General features: G+C 42.2%; 1 protein-coding gene and 1 long non-coding RNA gene across 5 annotated transcripts in view; one reads left to right on the top strand and one right to left on the bottom strand.

The window, feature by feature from the left end:
• Window positions 1-7975, bottom strand: part of LOC113910909 — a 33895-nt gene extending 25920 nt beyond the window's left edge. For both annotated transcript variants that reach the window (XR_003516312.1, XR_003516313.2), the window contains exons 1-2: window positions 7858-7975; window positions 6270-6451 (exon numbers count right to left, since the gene is read on the bottom strand). This is a non-coding gene — a long non-coding RNA (uncharacterized LOC113910909). The remainder of the gene's footprint in view (window positions 1-6269; window positions 6452-7857) is intronic.
• Window positions 1-15491, top strand: part of LHFPL3 (LHFPL tetraspan subfamily member 3) — a 573120-nt gene that overhangs the window by 454329 nt on the left and 103300 nt on the right. The gene's annotated exons all lie outside the window — the stretch shown is intronic.

Genomic DNA, 15491 nt, shown 5'->3' with positions numbered 1-15491 from the left:
CTGAGACTTCTGGTGATTACTGATCCCAGGGCTGACCACCAGCCTCTCACAGAGGTATCTTATGTTAACCTACCTACCATCACTCTGTTTTTGCACACCTATGTCAGGGCAGTATTATTCACAGTAGCCAAGAGGTGGAAGCAACACAGATGTCCACTAATGGATGAGTGGATAAACAAAATATGGTATATACATACAATGGAATATTACTCAGCCTTCAAAAAGAAGGGAATCCTGTCACATGCTACAGCTTGGATGCACCTTGAGAACATTACACTAATAAGCCAGTCACAAAAACATAAATACTGCACAATCCCGCTTACGTGACCTATCTAAAGTCATCAGACTCCTAGATCTTGGAAAGTAGAATGTTGGCTTCCATGGGCTGGGGGGGAGGGAGAAATGGGGAGCTGTTTTTTAATGGAGTTTCAGTTTTAGTTTTACAAGATGAAAAAGTTCTGGAAATCTTTTGCCCAGCAATGTGAATAAACTTAACACTATTGAACTGTACACCTAATGGTTAAGATGGTGAATTTTTAGGTTACATGTTATTTTTTATCACATTTTAAAATTTTTTAAATAAAAAAACTGGACCCTATTCCCTATAATGCTGTGTACTCCTGCCCTTCTCACCGCTCTGACTCAGTCCATTTTCCTCCCTTCTCCTCCTTCCCCAGCGGTCCTTTGGGTGTCCAGATTCCTCAGAGTTCTGTCCTCAGACATTCTCTCTTCCTGCTGTTGCCCGGCTTAGGATTTCAGCCACTCCTCTGGCTTTACCAGCCACTTACATGTCGATGACTCTTCACTGCTCTATCCCAAGTCTCTAAAATAGGCCTGGAGCTTAGTAGGTACTCAATAAATACCTGTAAGTAAATGAACCTCTAGATCCCTAGCCCCTACCCAACCTGAGGCTCCATCTGCTATCTGAACACCTCCAGCTAACTATCCCAGAGTTCTTTCAAATTCAACATATCCAACATTTAATTTATGTAACCTCTCTTAAGAGGAACAGAAAATCTCCTGGGGCACCTGGGTGGCTCAGTCGGTTAAGCGTCCAACTCTTGATTTCAGCTCAGGTCTTAATCTCATAGTTGTGAGATCGAGCCCCACATTGGGCTCTGCGCTGAGAGTGGAGCCTGCTTGAGATTATCTCTCTCCCTCTCCCTCTGCCTCTCCCCCATGCTCGCTCACTTGCTCTCTCTTCCTTAAAAAAAAAAAAAAAAAAAAGGAATTTCCTCCTTGTGAAATTGCTTAATATTGTCCTCAAATCTCCCAACCTGCCTTTAATGAATATCCAAATCCTGCTGATCTTAAACTAGAAATGTCTGGAGAATCTGGCCACTTCTCTCCTTCCCCAGGGCCTGACCTTGTCTCAAGTGGACTATGGCAGTAGCTTTCTCCTTGTCTGTATTTGCTCCTCCAAGAATTCATTCTCCATGCTGTGCTAGATTTTTCTTTCTAAAGGACAAATCGCATCAGTAGTAACGTTGCTTAAGCTTTAACCCCACTCACGCAGCCATAAACTCCCACCTCCTACAGATTTCATTCCATAAGCGTTGGTTAGACCACCAATGCCCCTGTGTTCTGATCCCCACCTTTTCCACCAGTCCTTCCTCTCCAGCCCCAAATCCCCCACACTGCAGACACACTTCCCTTCGCATGCCGGGCCCTTCTATAACTCCATGTCTGTGTCCATGCCGGCCCCTCTCTGTGGACAGCCTCTCCACTACCCCCAACTTCTCTTCTTGGAAACAACTCATGATTCACGGGTATTAAATGAACAGTCAGCAAAGAGCAATATAGCTAGATGGAAACAATTTCCCTTTAAAAATTTTCCTACCTCAGCTCAGTGGTCCATATCCAGCTCAGCTACTGGTTACAGACTGAAATGTTTATATAAAATTCAGCTATCCACAAAGAAAGATATAAAGGCAGGGAGTGGAGGCTTTAACTGGCGGTATTTAGAATTAAAAGAGTCAATTTTATCAAAGTCAAAGTAGCATCATTAGGAGCTGAGCTTTAGAATTATCTGTAGCTGGGTTGCTATCTGTTCAGCCTCCTCATCTGTCAAATAAGCATAAGAATAACATCTACCTCTTACAGTTATCAAATTTTGGATGAGATTATATATAAAATGATTGTCCTAATATAATACCTAGTGTAATGTAATGCTTAATAAATAGCAGCTATTATTACTGTCATAGAATCAACGTTCTCAATCTGTTGCTTAGGCATGGGTTCTCACTAACATACCTCATTAATCTCTCCAGTGCTGCTGTATAAATCCTTGTAGGCAGGGGAGTAAGAGGGATTGAAGTGATGGGTGCGTCCTGAACAACATGAGGTGACAGCCCGTGGTCTGGTGGAGTAAGACTACTCTGGGGGGGCCGAGGGGTTAGATTCCATATCAAACTTGAAGACAAGATTTATGTACCTAATAATGCTGTTACATATGGTTAGTGCAACCTAATTCTGCTCATTTGTTCTAATTACACAATTAAGTTTAATTACCCAGATCATATGAGTGCATTTGTATTACTAGGAAAATATCTTTTAAAGAGACAATGTAATATATTTACTAAAAGCCCAGCATTGTGCAGAACCAACAAGGCAGTTCTAGAAAATTCTCTTATTATGCCCTGTGTATGACTAGGCCTAGCTACTAGTTACAATCTGTAATTATTACGCTGCCTCTTTGTCTTCCCAAGCCACATGCCTTCATACTTTGCTTTGTTGTCTTTTAAGTGTTTTCATCACTAGACAGTGTGAGAGATACTCTTCCACTTCTAAAATGGGCTTGTTCTCTCTGTTGCATTGGGGATCACTCTGAAACTCTCCTAGCATGATTGCTGAGGCCTCGTGTTATCCTTACTATGCTCTCTGCCCTTCAAGTCTAGGAAAGTCTTACAAGTGCTTACAGTATAATTCGGGTGCCTTGTTGAGATGCTGCAGCTGTGAAGCCAAAAATTAGTGTCAGCTCATTCCCAGGGTAGTCACGTGTCCTAATACAATAGAAAGCATGAGAACAATAGATTTGAGATGGTTATCTTCCTTACCTTCTTTCTCATTGAATTTTTAAACCCTGTGCAATGCAACCTATCCCTAGTGATGCTTTTATAAATCATGTGTAGTACTATGGGCAAAGTAGAAACCATTCCTTTTTGTTCACACATGGAAGAAAACATAATTCTTCCATGAAGAGTATTCTCAGCAGATCCTGGTTCTGTTCTTATAATCTCTGACACGTGATGTAGGTCAACTAATTTATAGTCTAATAAGCAGAACAGAATCACCTACAGCCTAACTATTAGAGAGCTCAGCATGTATCAAGGGATATGAACAGACCATTCAAGACCATGTTCTCCAGAAGGCCTCAGCATCCTCCATCCTGAATCCTGTCAGCTACAGCTTTTCCAACTGACTCCTCTGTTAACTTAGCTCATTCTCTTCACACACCATTTCACACTTTATCTTTTCAATCTATTGTAGGGCTTCATCCAATGGGACTATAAAAACCTTTTTGTTACGTTTGCTCTCTTGCTGTTGAGAAAGCATGTAGTGCTCTATTTTGTCCTTAAATTATACACATAAGAAGACAAACTGAATCCAGAAAGTCTAATGCTTTCTCACTAACTGCTGAGGCCGGTCAATATCTTGACTTTCTTGTGCGTTTGGGCTTTTTGTTGTTGTTTTTGTTTTGTTTTGTTTTAATTAGAATAAGACTCTCTTCTCCCTGCCTTCCTCATGTGAATGAGTGAAAATTGCTGAAGCCAGAGAGAAAGATGCTGCTTGAACAGTTGGAGCAGGTGACCATTCCTGGGCTAGAACACAGTTTCCTGAGGTGCTGGTGAAAGAGTCCTCCAAGTCATACTTGCTGCTTCTACCATCTTTCTCTTCACCTTCTTCATTCTCTCTCTTTTAGCTTTCAACAAGACTGCATTTACACAGGAGCTGTGGCTAAAGTCAGTGTCAGGGCAAAAAATATGTAGAGCCAAACTGCCCTTGAGAATCCTTTTAGGAAAGAACCACAGTTTCTCTGTGTCCAACACATCAAGCTTTTCTTTCCACCAGTGTGGGAAACAGTTGTTGCTTCCTGGTTGAGCACCATTCTTGCATTTATGGACTATGCTTTTAAAAAAATAATATCTTTAAACTCTAAAACACACAGCATGGCAAGATGCTCACATTATGGAAAGCACAGGGGAACTGAGAAGGACCAAGTGAAGATGAATTCATAGCTCCCGTCATGAGCCCAATGACAGCTTGCCTTCCCTAACTATAACAGAGGCCAGTAACCAACCTGCACTATTTAAATTCTCTCTCTCTTTCTCCCTCTTTTATACACACACACACACACACACACACACACACACACACACTCTCTCTCTCTCTCTTGCTTGCTCACTCCCTCTCTCTTATACTATAGCTAATGAGTACATGGTGTTCTTGGTAAATATATAGAGAGAACCTAGCTCAGTCCTAGGGATAGAGGTAAGGGAACAGGTCAGTTTTAAAGCCTGTAAACTCCAACAGACTCCTGGGGTTGAGAGAAATGCTAATGGGGACCTCTTTAACAACGTTGGGTTTCTGGGCTTTTCCATGCTCCGACCACCCTTCAACTATCTGCACAGGAAGCTGCCATGAGGAAAACATAATTAAAAGAGCAACCTAAATTCCAGCTGCATGTCCTGCTACCCAACCTACCAGAAGAAACTTTGGTTCCTATTTTTAGACATCAGTTACTCCTTCCCTGTCATTTTCTGTTAAATCCACATATACCATAAAAAGGGTTTGGACGGGGACGCCTGGGTGGCTCAGTCAGTTAAGCATCTGCCTTCTGCTCAGGTCATGATCCCAGGGTCCTGGGATTGAGCCCCGTGTCGGGCTCACTGCTCAGTGGGGAGCCTGCTTCTCCCTTTCCTGTTCCCCCTGCTTGTGCTTGCCACACACTTGGTCTCTCTTTCTCTCTGTCAAATAAATAAATTAAAAATTTTTTTAAAAAGAGGTTTGGCCACCTTAAAGAATAGTAGGAAAACAGAAAAATTACTCCACTCATAAGCTGTTTCTTTCCATTACCAGCCCTGTGGCTGACTTAGATGTTCTTTGAGGGAATTCCTCTCCATACACACCTTCATGGAGGATTGAAGTCTTTAACAAGAGTCTTTGTCAACATTCATATTGATTGCAGGCCCTAACTTTTTCTAGGAGTTCTTCCTCTCAATGGGGGCACTAAATTAATGTTATATATTATAGAATTTGCCAGCCAACCAAGTCTGTCCCTGGGTTTCTCAATTTCCTGATATATCCTGCTGTTTTTTTTATATTCAAAACTGCCTTGCAGGACAAGAGGAAAGCCAATGGCAGCACTGTGGAGTAGCATGAGCCACATGGACCCTATGTGTTGGCCAGGGCTCTGTGCCCCAGCCTGCCTGGCTGGTTGTTTCCAAAAGCAAACGAAGTTTATTCTGATACTGTAAGTGATTTGAGTCCTCATAGCCTGGTGTCTTCACTCCCACCCACGGCAATTCTCCCCACAAATTCCCAAATCTTCTTGTACGTCACTGAAATCAAGATGTCCCCCAAGTAGCCTTTTTGCTCCCTGGGTCCGATTCACACACCCCACTGCTCATCCCACAGGCAGACCCCACTTCAGTGCAATGCTCAGTCCATCTAGATAGATCTTACCTCCTATCTGAAAATCTGCCCAGCATTGCCTGGCCATACTTAATGTCTCCTCTCTGGAATTTGCTTATGCTTTTTTTTTTTTTTTTTTTGGTACCATCCAGTTTTGCAGTGTCATGTGTAGTCCTAATATGAGGGCCACTCTCTCCAACCAGATGGTAAACCACCTGTGAACAACATCACATCATTTCTTCCTTTTGAAATCCATGGTGCCTAAAACAGGCTCTTATAATCTCAGTTATTGTCTGATTTGTGTCACCTTCTATACCTTACCCTCCTGAAATATATTAAAAAGGACATTCTAGTGCACTGAAATTCACACTTGACTGGTTGCTAGACAACCAGATTTCTAGTCATTTGTGACTTTAAACCAGTCACATAACCTTTTGGAGCTTCATTTCCTTGTGTACAAAATGAATATATTATATACCTCTCTACTTGCCAGGCTCAAATAAGGATCACACAAGACAGGATAAGCAAAAGCAATTCATAGCTATAAAAATATTATTCAAATGTGGGGTTTTATCATCAAGTCATTTGGTCTTTCTATATGTCATTGGCATAAATGAAAAGCATAAATAGAGCACCTTGAACTTCCTGAAGATCTTCCATAAATTTTACACTTTCTCTTTGTTTTTCTGTGATTAACATTCTCTTGTTACTTCCATGACTGCCCCGTTTTTCTTCATGCTTCTTGGTGGTGTAATCGGAACTGCCTTTCTGAGCAGGTTCCTTTCCAGTATCCAAGCTGTCACTCCTGTGATCTGATCTGAGGACAGGGAGGGAGTCATTGGCTTAACCTTCCCTGGCTTCGGGAAACTTTCTTTTTGTTCACAAAACAAACACAAAAGTACAAAGGAAATTTCAAAAGTCTGGGAATCAAGCCTGTGGGCAACATTTTATTGATGGGGCTAGTTCTGACATAATTAAAAAGGGTTTAATTAAGTCAAAGATAAAGCATTTTCCCCCTCAGTGTATCTCTGCCCTCTAGCCCTCCTTCCACAGGCTTGCTGCCTACAACCATCCAAAGGATAGAGAGACACACAGGGGTGCACCCCAGGAAGGAGAGTGGATAGAAGTGTGTGCCTCCTCATTAGCTAGCATGCTGGCAGCTTATGGTTTTTTGTTTGTTTGTTTGGGTTGTTTTTTTAATCTGAGAGATCTCTTTTTGGCCAGCTTCTTCCCTGGAAGTCACGACATATCTCCCTCCCATGTGAATCCAAAACTTGCTAGAATTCTCTGCGAGTCCAAACTCTATTACAGATGAATTCATCACCTCCGTCATGGTTCCTTATATCAGTCCACTTTGACATGGTACTATCCATGACTAAATAGCTTTTTCACTTTTTGGTTCTTACCCGTGCTTCCAGACTCAAATATCAAAAGAATTCTGCTGCCTCTGGGGAAGAAGGCACGTGGCTGTATAAAATGCTCCCTAGAGAGCAAACCCAAGCACTTTGTTCCTATACCTTGTTTTTACTATTGTAACTTTACCCCTTCATTTACTAGACAAGGAACTTTACCCCTTCATTTACTAGACAAGGAAGATCTATTCTGTTTTTCCCATATTCAGTAACTTATAGAGCAGAAAAATAAGATGATCCATCGATATGCTGAAAGAGTTTGGACAGCTGGTAGACCCAGTTCTGCAGCCACTTGTATTTCCGCCCATAAACTGCTTAGGTAAGTATCTGACTGTGCAAAGGGATAGGTGACCAAAAGATGCAGATCTCACAGATATCCTGTGGGCTGACCATTCGTCTGTATCAGACCCTGCTATTTGCTAGCATCTCTAAGATGCAGTCAGCTGCACAACTGGGTGGTAAATGAAGCATGTAGATTTACATTACCTCCCAGAGAAAAGGGAGAAGACGGAGGAGAGATAGGAAAACTGAGTATTTCATTTCAACTGTCATAGAAAACCGAGTATTTCAACCAAAATGAAAACAAGCAAACGGAAAGACTAGCGTTGCATTATAGGAGGGAGATGGAGAAAGTCGGTTATTCGTTGTGCAGAAATTTAGCAAGTACTCAAATAATCTTTCTTTCTCTGGATCTGCTAAGATGTCAGTGATGAAAAAGCAATATTATCAAGGATGGTAATATATCAGGATGAAAATCAATAGCAGCCACAAAAATGGTAATCAGTTTTTCTAAGGAATGATTGGAACTCACACTTATAGAATCAGAGTGGCCAAGAAGCAACTAGGTGGGCCAGCAGTCACAGCTGCCCGGACAGGAGCTGGGTTTGGCTTGTTTGGGATTTTTAGCACATTGGCTCCAATGAAGTGGCTTTCCTGCCTAACTGTGAAAGAATTCAGAGCTGCCTTGAACCTGATGGAACTCTGACCTCACAATAGAATTTGATTCCCCTTCCTGTCTCATTTTTTTAAACTCCTGAACTGCTTTGTGTTATCTCCTTTAGGAGAACGTGATGTCCAAAGAAGCGGGGGTGGTGCGGGGAGTTGCTGACTGACAGGCTTTTGGATCCATTAATATAAAATCAAAATTAGTCTGAGGTATTAGAAGTCAAGATGGGGTCCGAGGAGTGTGGTGTAGTTGGGAAGGGAGCCTCAAGGTACTGATTCTGTTTCTTGGGCTGGGTGCCATCCAGACAGGTGTTCCCACTTTGTGAATTCACTGATCTTACATGTATGATATGCATACTTTTCTGTATATACTAGAGAAGTATAATACACATACTTCAGTAAAACGTTTACATTAAAAAGCCTCTGCATTCTCTTGCCAGACCTGCTCTAAATAGCTAATAGATTTGAGGGCGGTCAATTGAGCCCTGGTTTCTTCTGCAAAATGAAGAAAAAAAAAAAAGTGGCCCAGATGATCCCAGCTCTGAAGCTTCCATTGCCGTCATCATTGGCACATGATGAATGCATAGCATTGATATTCCTGCTATTAGTGACTTGAATAATAATCAGAACGTGGGCAAAGTTGCCACAGGCCTTCCCAGAAAAGGCAATGAACTGAAAGGCTCTGTAAATGTGCTAGGTGGGGCATGATGTAGAGTAATTTGAACTACAGAGCTCATGTTGATAGCAAAGAAGTAGAATTAGGATGGCTGTCAGTGTGGACCCCTGTTTTAAAAGCAGATGGTCATCACACAGCTAGTGATGTGTGCGATCACATTAAATTTGAGAGCCAATGTTTCTTGAATCGTTTCTTCTCAAAAGTAGCTGCTGGAAATTATGATTCTGTTAAAATATACTCCAGAAATGTCCAACCAATCCTGCCATTCGGTGTTCCAAGCCATACCTTTAAAGCCCTCCTTGTTTAATATAAAGTGAATTTAAAGGTGACCTGTATGGTGGCTGATTGGCAGCTGGGGAGAATCAGCATCTCTATCATCAGTGAGAAGTTGCCAATCACATATCACAATGGATGGGAAAAGTCCAGGGCCTGGGCTAGAGGGCATTTGCTGGACTGATAGGAGAAATTATTGTGACCACCATTTGGCGAGAAAATAAGCTATCCATAACTCCCTGTGGGCTTTACCTACAACTTGAGTCTCTTGGAAGGCAAAATATGTTCAATAGAACACAGAAGGGGAAAATAAATGATTTTGATAATCCCCTGCACAACTAGGTAGTCAGCACCTGGATAATAGACCCACAGGGAAATTCTTAAAATCTTATGGTCCTTTTCTAAAGTCTTTAAAGTCCATTAGAGACTGGTCACCTGATTCTACAAAGCCATCTGCCTTCATCCCCCCTGAAAACCATTTCTGGAAAACCAGGCCAGATATGCTCTCTGATGGCCATTCCTCTTCTGAGTCCCAAGAATAATCCTTTGGTACAAACATAGAAGTGTATTATTTAGTCTTCCAGCAAACATGAAGGGGAACAACAAAATGAAGGAAATGCAAATCATGAGCTGCCACATAAGATCCTAATTACCATAAATTGACCCAGCCTCCTTCCCACTGCCGGAAAGTCAGCCTTCTGGATGAGAGGGAGCCAAACCAGCTAGATAACAGCCTTCTGTTCTCTCTCCCCAACCCTTGCCTGCTTTCTTTCTTCCTCTCTTCCTTAAATGATGTTCATTAAGACAGCAATTCTTCTAACAGTTTGTGAGCCTCAATTGTATTAGTGAAAGCTTTGCATGACTTGATAAAATGAGCTAAAGAAAAGGAAGGGTGGGGGGTGGGGAAGCAGACACACGCTGTCTCTTTATTCCCCAAAGCAACTGTCAGTCTCAGAATATTTTCCTAGAACCTGCCAGAAATCTCTCTGGAATCATCCTGTTAGATACAAGGGCAGTCAATGTAAAAGGTCCAGATCTTCTGTGGTATGGTTTTAGGAAGTATTAATAATTCAGAAAGGGGCCAACTCAGACTCTGCATGTCTAGTCCTATAAGTAACACCGTGCCTTCCACCCCCACACAGCTCCTAGAATAGTCCTATTTCTTAGATTGCTCACAGCTTTGCCTCGTCCCTGATTTTTCCTAAACTATTTGAAGTGAGCTAACTTGGCATAACTTCTTATGTTTATGGTGGTAAATGAGCTGGGCTGGAAGACACGCAAAATGTGTTAACTTCATGCCTATTAGAATTCACCTAAAATATGCCCATTAAAATCTGGATCAAAAAAGCGCACCCCTGCCCACATTGGTGCTGGGCTTTCTGCTTTTTGCCTACTGTCACCCTTCAGCTCACGGATGGGATGTGATGGCTTGTTTCAGTGGCAGCTTTAAATCCATTTGCTGAGGCTTCTATAGTGCAGCCCCAATTTAGGACTCAAGCGAGCCAGTCATTAAATTGCATAGCGCATGGTTCTTTGATACTCTGTGCCCCTGACAGAGTGGAGGGACTGTTCCACTGGCCTTTTGTATTTTATAGCATTTGACCATGCAGGCTGCTTTAGTTTCAACCAGTGTGTAGGCGAGATACAATTTAATGATACAAAGGACACGCTTTAAAGAAACAAAAATCTCTTTGAGAAGCTGGTCTCCTTCTTAGCATTGGTGTGGGTGCTGCGAATCAAGGCAAGCCAGGAATGGTCCAAGTGTTTGGAGGCAGAGAGTTAAAGATCAAGCAGACCACATGGGAAGGTCATGAAGTCAGTAAACAAAGGAAGGATTCATATGATACTGGGAGTTTGAGGCAAATCTGTATTCTATATCCAAGTGAATTGTGACAAGAGGGAAAGGCAGCTAGTAGAATGTGATAAGGAGCCCAAGTTGGAGGCAGGGACTACAAATCGGCAAGAAGGACATGACAGGAAACCTAGTTAAGCAGATGTATCAGTTTGGATGCTTTTGGCAAGGATAACTGAAGTCCTAAGGGAGAAGAGGCTGTAGGTTTGGCCGACCCCTCTCCCCAAGCCAAGACCCAGGTTTTATCCATCTCTCAGCTCTACAGCCATGGTGGTCGGTTCTCCTCTGCATCACAGAATGGCTACAAGTAGCATTTGGGCTTATATGCTTTCCTCCCCACATCCAGGGAAAACAAGGGAGTTACTCTTAGAAGCTATCCTAGAAGAATGAGAAGAAACCTTCCCCCAAAGCCTCTGCAAACCTCTCATAGCCTCTCATTGGCCTGAATCATGCCTGTCTTCCTTCCTGAACCATTTATAACCAGGTTAAGATGTTTTTGATTGGCTAAAGTGCAGCAGGGTCCATTCCGGGAAAGGAAAGTAGGCTCAGGTTTCCCTAACTTAATGGGCAGCACGGGGGAGAGAGAGGTAACTAATCAAAGTCAGCATCCTCCTAAGAAGGAGGAAGAAGACATGCATAATGCATGGAAGACTATAAAAATAGTTAATGCTGTTCACCCAGTATTTCTGGCTTCCCACCCTCCTGGCACATGATGGGATTGTACTTCCATGAGACCATAGGACTCGTTATAGTCAGTAAGTAGTGAGCAGAAGTGATACGTGTCACTGCCAGACCAGAAACTTTAATGGCCAATGGGAGGCCTCCAGACTTGTCTTTAAGTCTGCTTGGGACACCAGTAATGGCTCCAGATGGCCACTGTTGCTTCAGGATATATCCCCAAATGAGGAGACATGAAGCAGAGCCCCCAGAGAGCAGAACCTATGATGGAGATGAACAAGAAATAAACCTTTGTTGTTAAAACCCACAAGGTTTTTCTTTTTTTTTACCCCAGTGTGTCTTAGTCTATCCTTGATGCTGCTCTGATCAATGTACATGGCAGCAGCTGGTGTTAGCACTGACATCTTGTCCTAGGTAGGTGGTTAGGTGGACCCCAGTATCACATATCAGTTAGGTGTGGCCAGGCCAGGGGGAGCAAGTATGTACTAGAGCCAGAAAAAAAGCAAAGCTTTCCTGAGAATCCCCTCCAATACACAAAGCTGCCACTATGGTTCTTGTCCTCGAGAGAGAAGAAGAAGAAAGATTAGTCCTAATTTGTCCTTTTAAAGACTTTAATGAGCTTTAAAAAAAAAAGAATCTAATAATCTTAAGGACAAAAATACATGCCTCACATGTAAGAAATAAAAAGGAATAAAGCAAGCAAACAGAATCTACTTTCTATTAAATTTTTTAAGTTACTCAAGAATTTGGAAAAAAGAATTGCTCAGATCAAGGAAATCTGAATTCTTGGAAACAATTATTACAGATCAGAAATGTATTTATGGAAAAAATAACCTACAAAGTAAAAAAACAGAAGTTTTTTTTATTTTTTTAAATTTTAATACTTTTTTTTCTGAAGATTTTATTTATTTTATGGACAGAGAGAGAAACAGCAAGAGAAGGAACACAAGCTGGGGGAGTGGGAGAGGGAGAAGCAGGCTTCCCACTGAGCAGGGAGCCTGATGGGGGCCTCGATCCCAGGACCCTGGGATCATGACCTGAGCCGAAGGCAGATGACCAACGGCTGAGCCACCCAGGCACCCCAAAAAACAAAAGTTTTAAGTCTCACAATCACTGGAATAAATTTTAGTTTTTGAAATGCATTTGAAATATGAAGGTTATCCCTAATTGGTCTGTATATATGACACAAAGGTAATGTTTATTGCTCTGATGAATAGTCTACCAAAAGATTATAGTTCAGGGCCATTTCATCTTATAATTGGCTTTTATATTCAGATATAACTGACATAATACTGTGTAAATTTAAAGTGTATGATGTGTTGATTTGATACATTCATCTGTTGCAATATGACCACCACCATAGTGTTAGTGAATACTTCCATCATGCCATGTAATTATCATTTCTTTTTTGTGGTGGGAATAAGCAAGATCTAGTCTTTTGGCAACTTTGAAGTTTATAATATAATACCGTTCTCTGTAATCACCATGCTGGGCATTAGATCTCCAGGACTATCTACTGGTTGCAAGTTTACACCCTTAAAATCTCCCCAATTTCCCCATTACCCAGTCCCTGGTAACCACCTTTTTACTCTTAATTGCCCTTTTTTCAAAAATGACAGCATTTTCTAAAGTATAAACAAACAGTATATTTTATATTCTATTCTATTCTATTATCCTAGAACCAAGAATGAGAAGTGCTGTAAAGTCTCTGGATATTTTATGAGTTTTCATAGCCTAGTTCTCAAATGAAAATAAAACAAAAAGTCTTCATTTTTTTAGTGATTAATAGTTAAAATACCTCTTCCATATATTCATCTGTATTTTCTTTCTCAAAAAATCTTCAAAAACCAACTCCTGTCTTTGCTACTGCTTTTGGGGGATTAACTCTCCCCTGTGCTTACTGTAAAATTTTCCTAATCACTTCAGCAAAAAAAAAAAAAAAAGAAAGAAAAGAAAAAAAAATTGTACAGAATTCCTTGGCATAATCTGAAAATGATTGGAGGAGGGTTTTATTTTCCTCTCTGAGAGTAATGTTTAAGACTCAATAGGGTTTTTCTCCCATAGTTCATTTTTTATTCTTGCATTCAAAAACATCCTGTCTGGTTGTTGAGAGCTTCCAGAGGAGAATACCTGGGTAATTTTTTTTTTGCTTTTTTTTTTATATTTTTATTGTTATGTTAATCACCATATATTACATAATTTGTTTTGGTGTAGTGTTCCATGATTCATTGTTTGTTCATAACACCCACTGCTCCATGCAGAATGTGCCCTCCTCAATACCCATCACCAGGCTAACCCATCCCCCCACCCTCCTCCCCTCCAGAAACCTCAGTTTGTTTTTCAGAGTCCATCATCTCTCCTGGTTCGTCTCCCCCTCTGACTTACTCCCCTTCATTCTTCCTCTCCTGCTATCTTCTTCTTTTTCTTTTTTCTTAAAATATGTTGCGTTATTTGTTTCAGAAGTACAGATCTGTGATTCAACAGTCTTGCACAATTCACAGCGCTCACCGTAGCACACATCTTCCCCAATGTCCATCACCCAGCCACCCCATCCCTCCCACCCCCGACCACTCCAGCAACCCTCAGTTTGTTCCTGAGATTAAGAATTCCTCATATCAGTGAGGTCATATGATACATGTCTTTCTCTGATTGACTTATTTCAGTCAGCATAACACCCTCCAGTTCCATCCACGTGGTTGCAAATGGCAAGATCTCATTCCTTTTGATGGCTGCATAATATTCCATTGTGTATATATACCATCTCTTCTTTATCCATTCATCTGTCGATGGACATCTTGGCTCTTTCCACAGTTTGGCTATTGTGGACATTGCTGCTATAAACATTGGGGTGCACGTACCCCTTCGGGTCCCTACATTTGTATCTTTGGGGTAAATAGTGCAATTGCTGGATCGAATGGTAGCTCTAATTTCAACTGTTTGAGGAACCTCCATACTGTTTTCCAGAGGGGTTGCACCAGCTTGCATTCCCACCAACAGTGTAGGAGGGTTCTGGGTAATTTTGATAGGTCATGATCTTCAAAGCACTCTACAGTTGGCTAGTGACAGGATGCTCATTGCTCAGATTTTTTTTTTTTTTTTTGCCCTATTCTGAAATGCAGTCATAATTCCCTATGTGAGAGCTATTTTTACTATCTTCCTTTCAGAGATGAAAATACAAAGGCACAGGAATTGTTCTTAGGTTGTCTGCTGGCTTATAAAGGGGCACTGGCCCAGGAACCAGAAGGTCTGGGCTGTGGGCTTTGGGCTCTGGGCTGTGGTCCTGACTGGCTCATAGTTGAGCCAGCAAAGTTTGGATGGGAGCAGAGTCCCAGACACTTGCTGATGGGAAAGGTGTGCAGCACATTTACATCCAGGCAGCCGCACCAGCCTCACCTGGAGAAGAGCATCCGTTTCCTCTGATCAATGACCCTTGCAGGTCTGTCTGGTCAACCTGGATCCATGACACGCCAGCCCCGCCCATGCCCCCACCAGCACAGAGAGGAAAGCCTCCCAAAGCCCCCAGACCCTGGCTTCCCTCTTCCCTGGCACAGTGAGGGGCGGGCAGGCTCCTCTAGGATTGCCCTTGGCATTGATGATCCGGGCATCTAGACCCCACCCCTACCTCAGGAGCTGGAAGCAGACACTCTGCTGACAAAAGAGCCTGCTGTGCAAGGGAGTCGTGGGCATCTCTCCTAATGATTTCCATCATGCTCTCCTTCCCACACACTCTGCCCTGAAGCACCTCATTTTCCTTTTGCTTTTCTCTTGATTAATGCCCCTCATAAGTTTGCCTTCCCACAGCTCACCCTGCAGCCGCTGCCCCAGCGTCCACTCACTGTCTTGATCTTTCGGAGTTGTTTTCCATCTTTCTTGGCATCCTTCTTCCTCCTGACCCAAAGCCAGTTGGGGCCAGAATCTCTTGTTCTGCTCTTCAGGTGACCTTCCTTTTTGCAAGTGGCCAGACTCCGGGTCTAGGTTTTGTCTGTTATGGCTGTTTCCTTTGAAAACCTACCTCATTGAT

Source organism: Zalophus californianus, chromosome 12 (genome assembly GCF_009762305.2).
Source record: "Zalophus californianus isolate mZalCal1 chromosome 12, mZalCal1.pri.v2, whole genome shotgun sequence".
NCBI lineage: Eukaryota > Metazoa > Chordata > Mammalia > Carnivora > Otariidae > Zalophus > Zalophus californianus.
The sequence above is the reverse complement of the archived record's forward strand: the minus strand, read 5'-3'. Positions and strand labels throughout refer to the sequence as shown.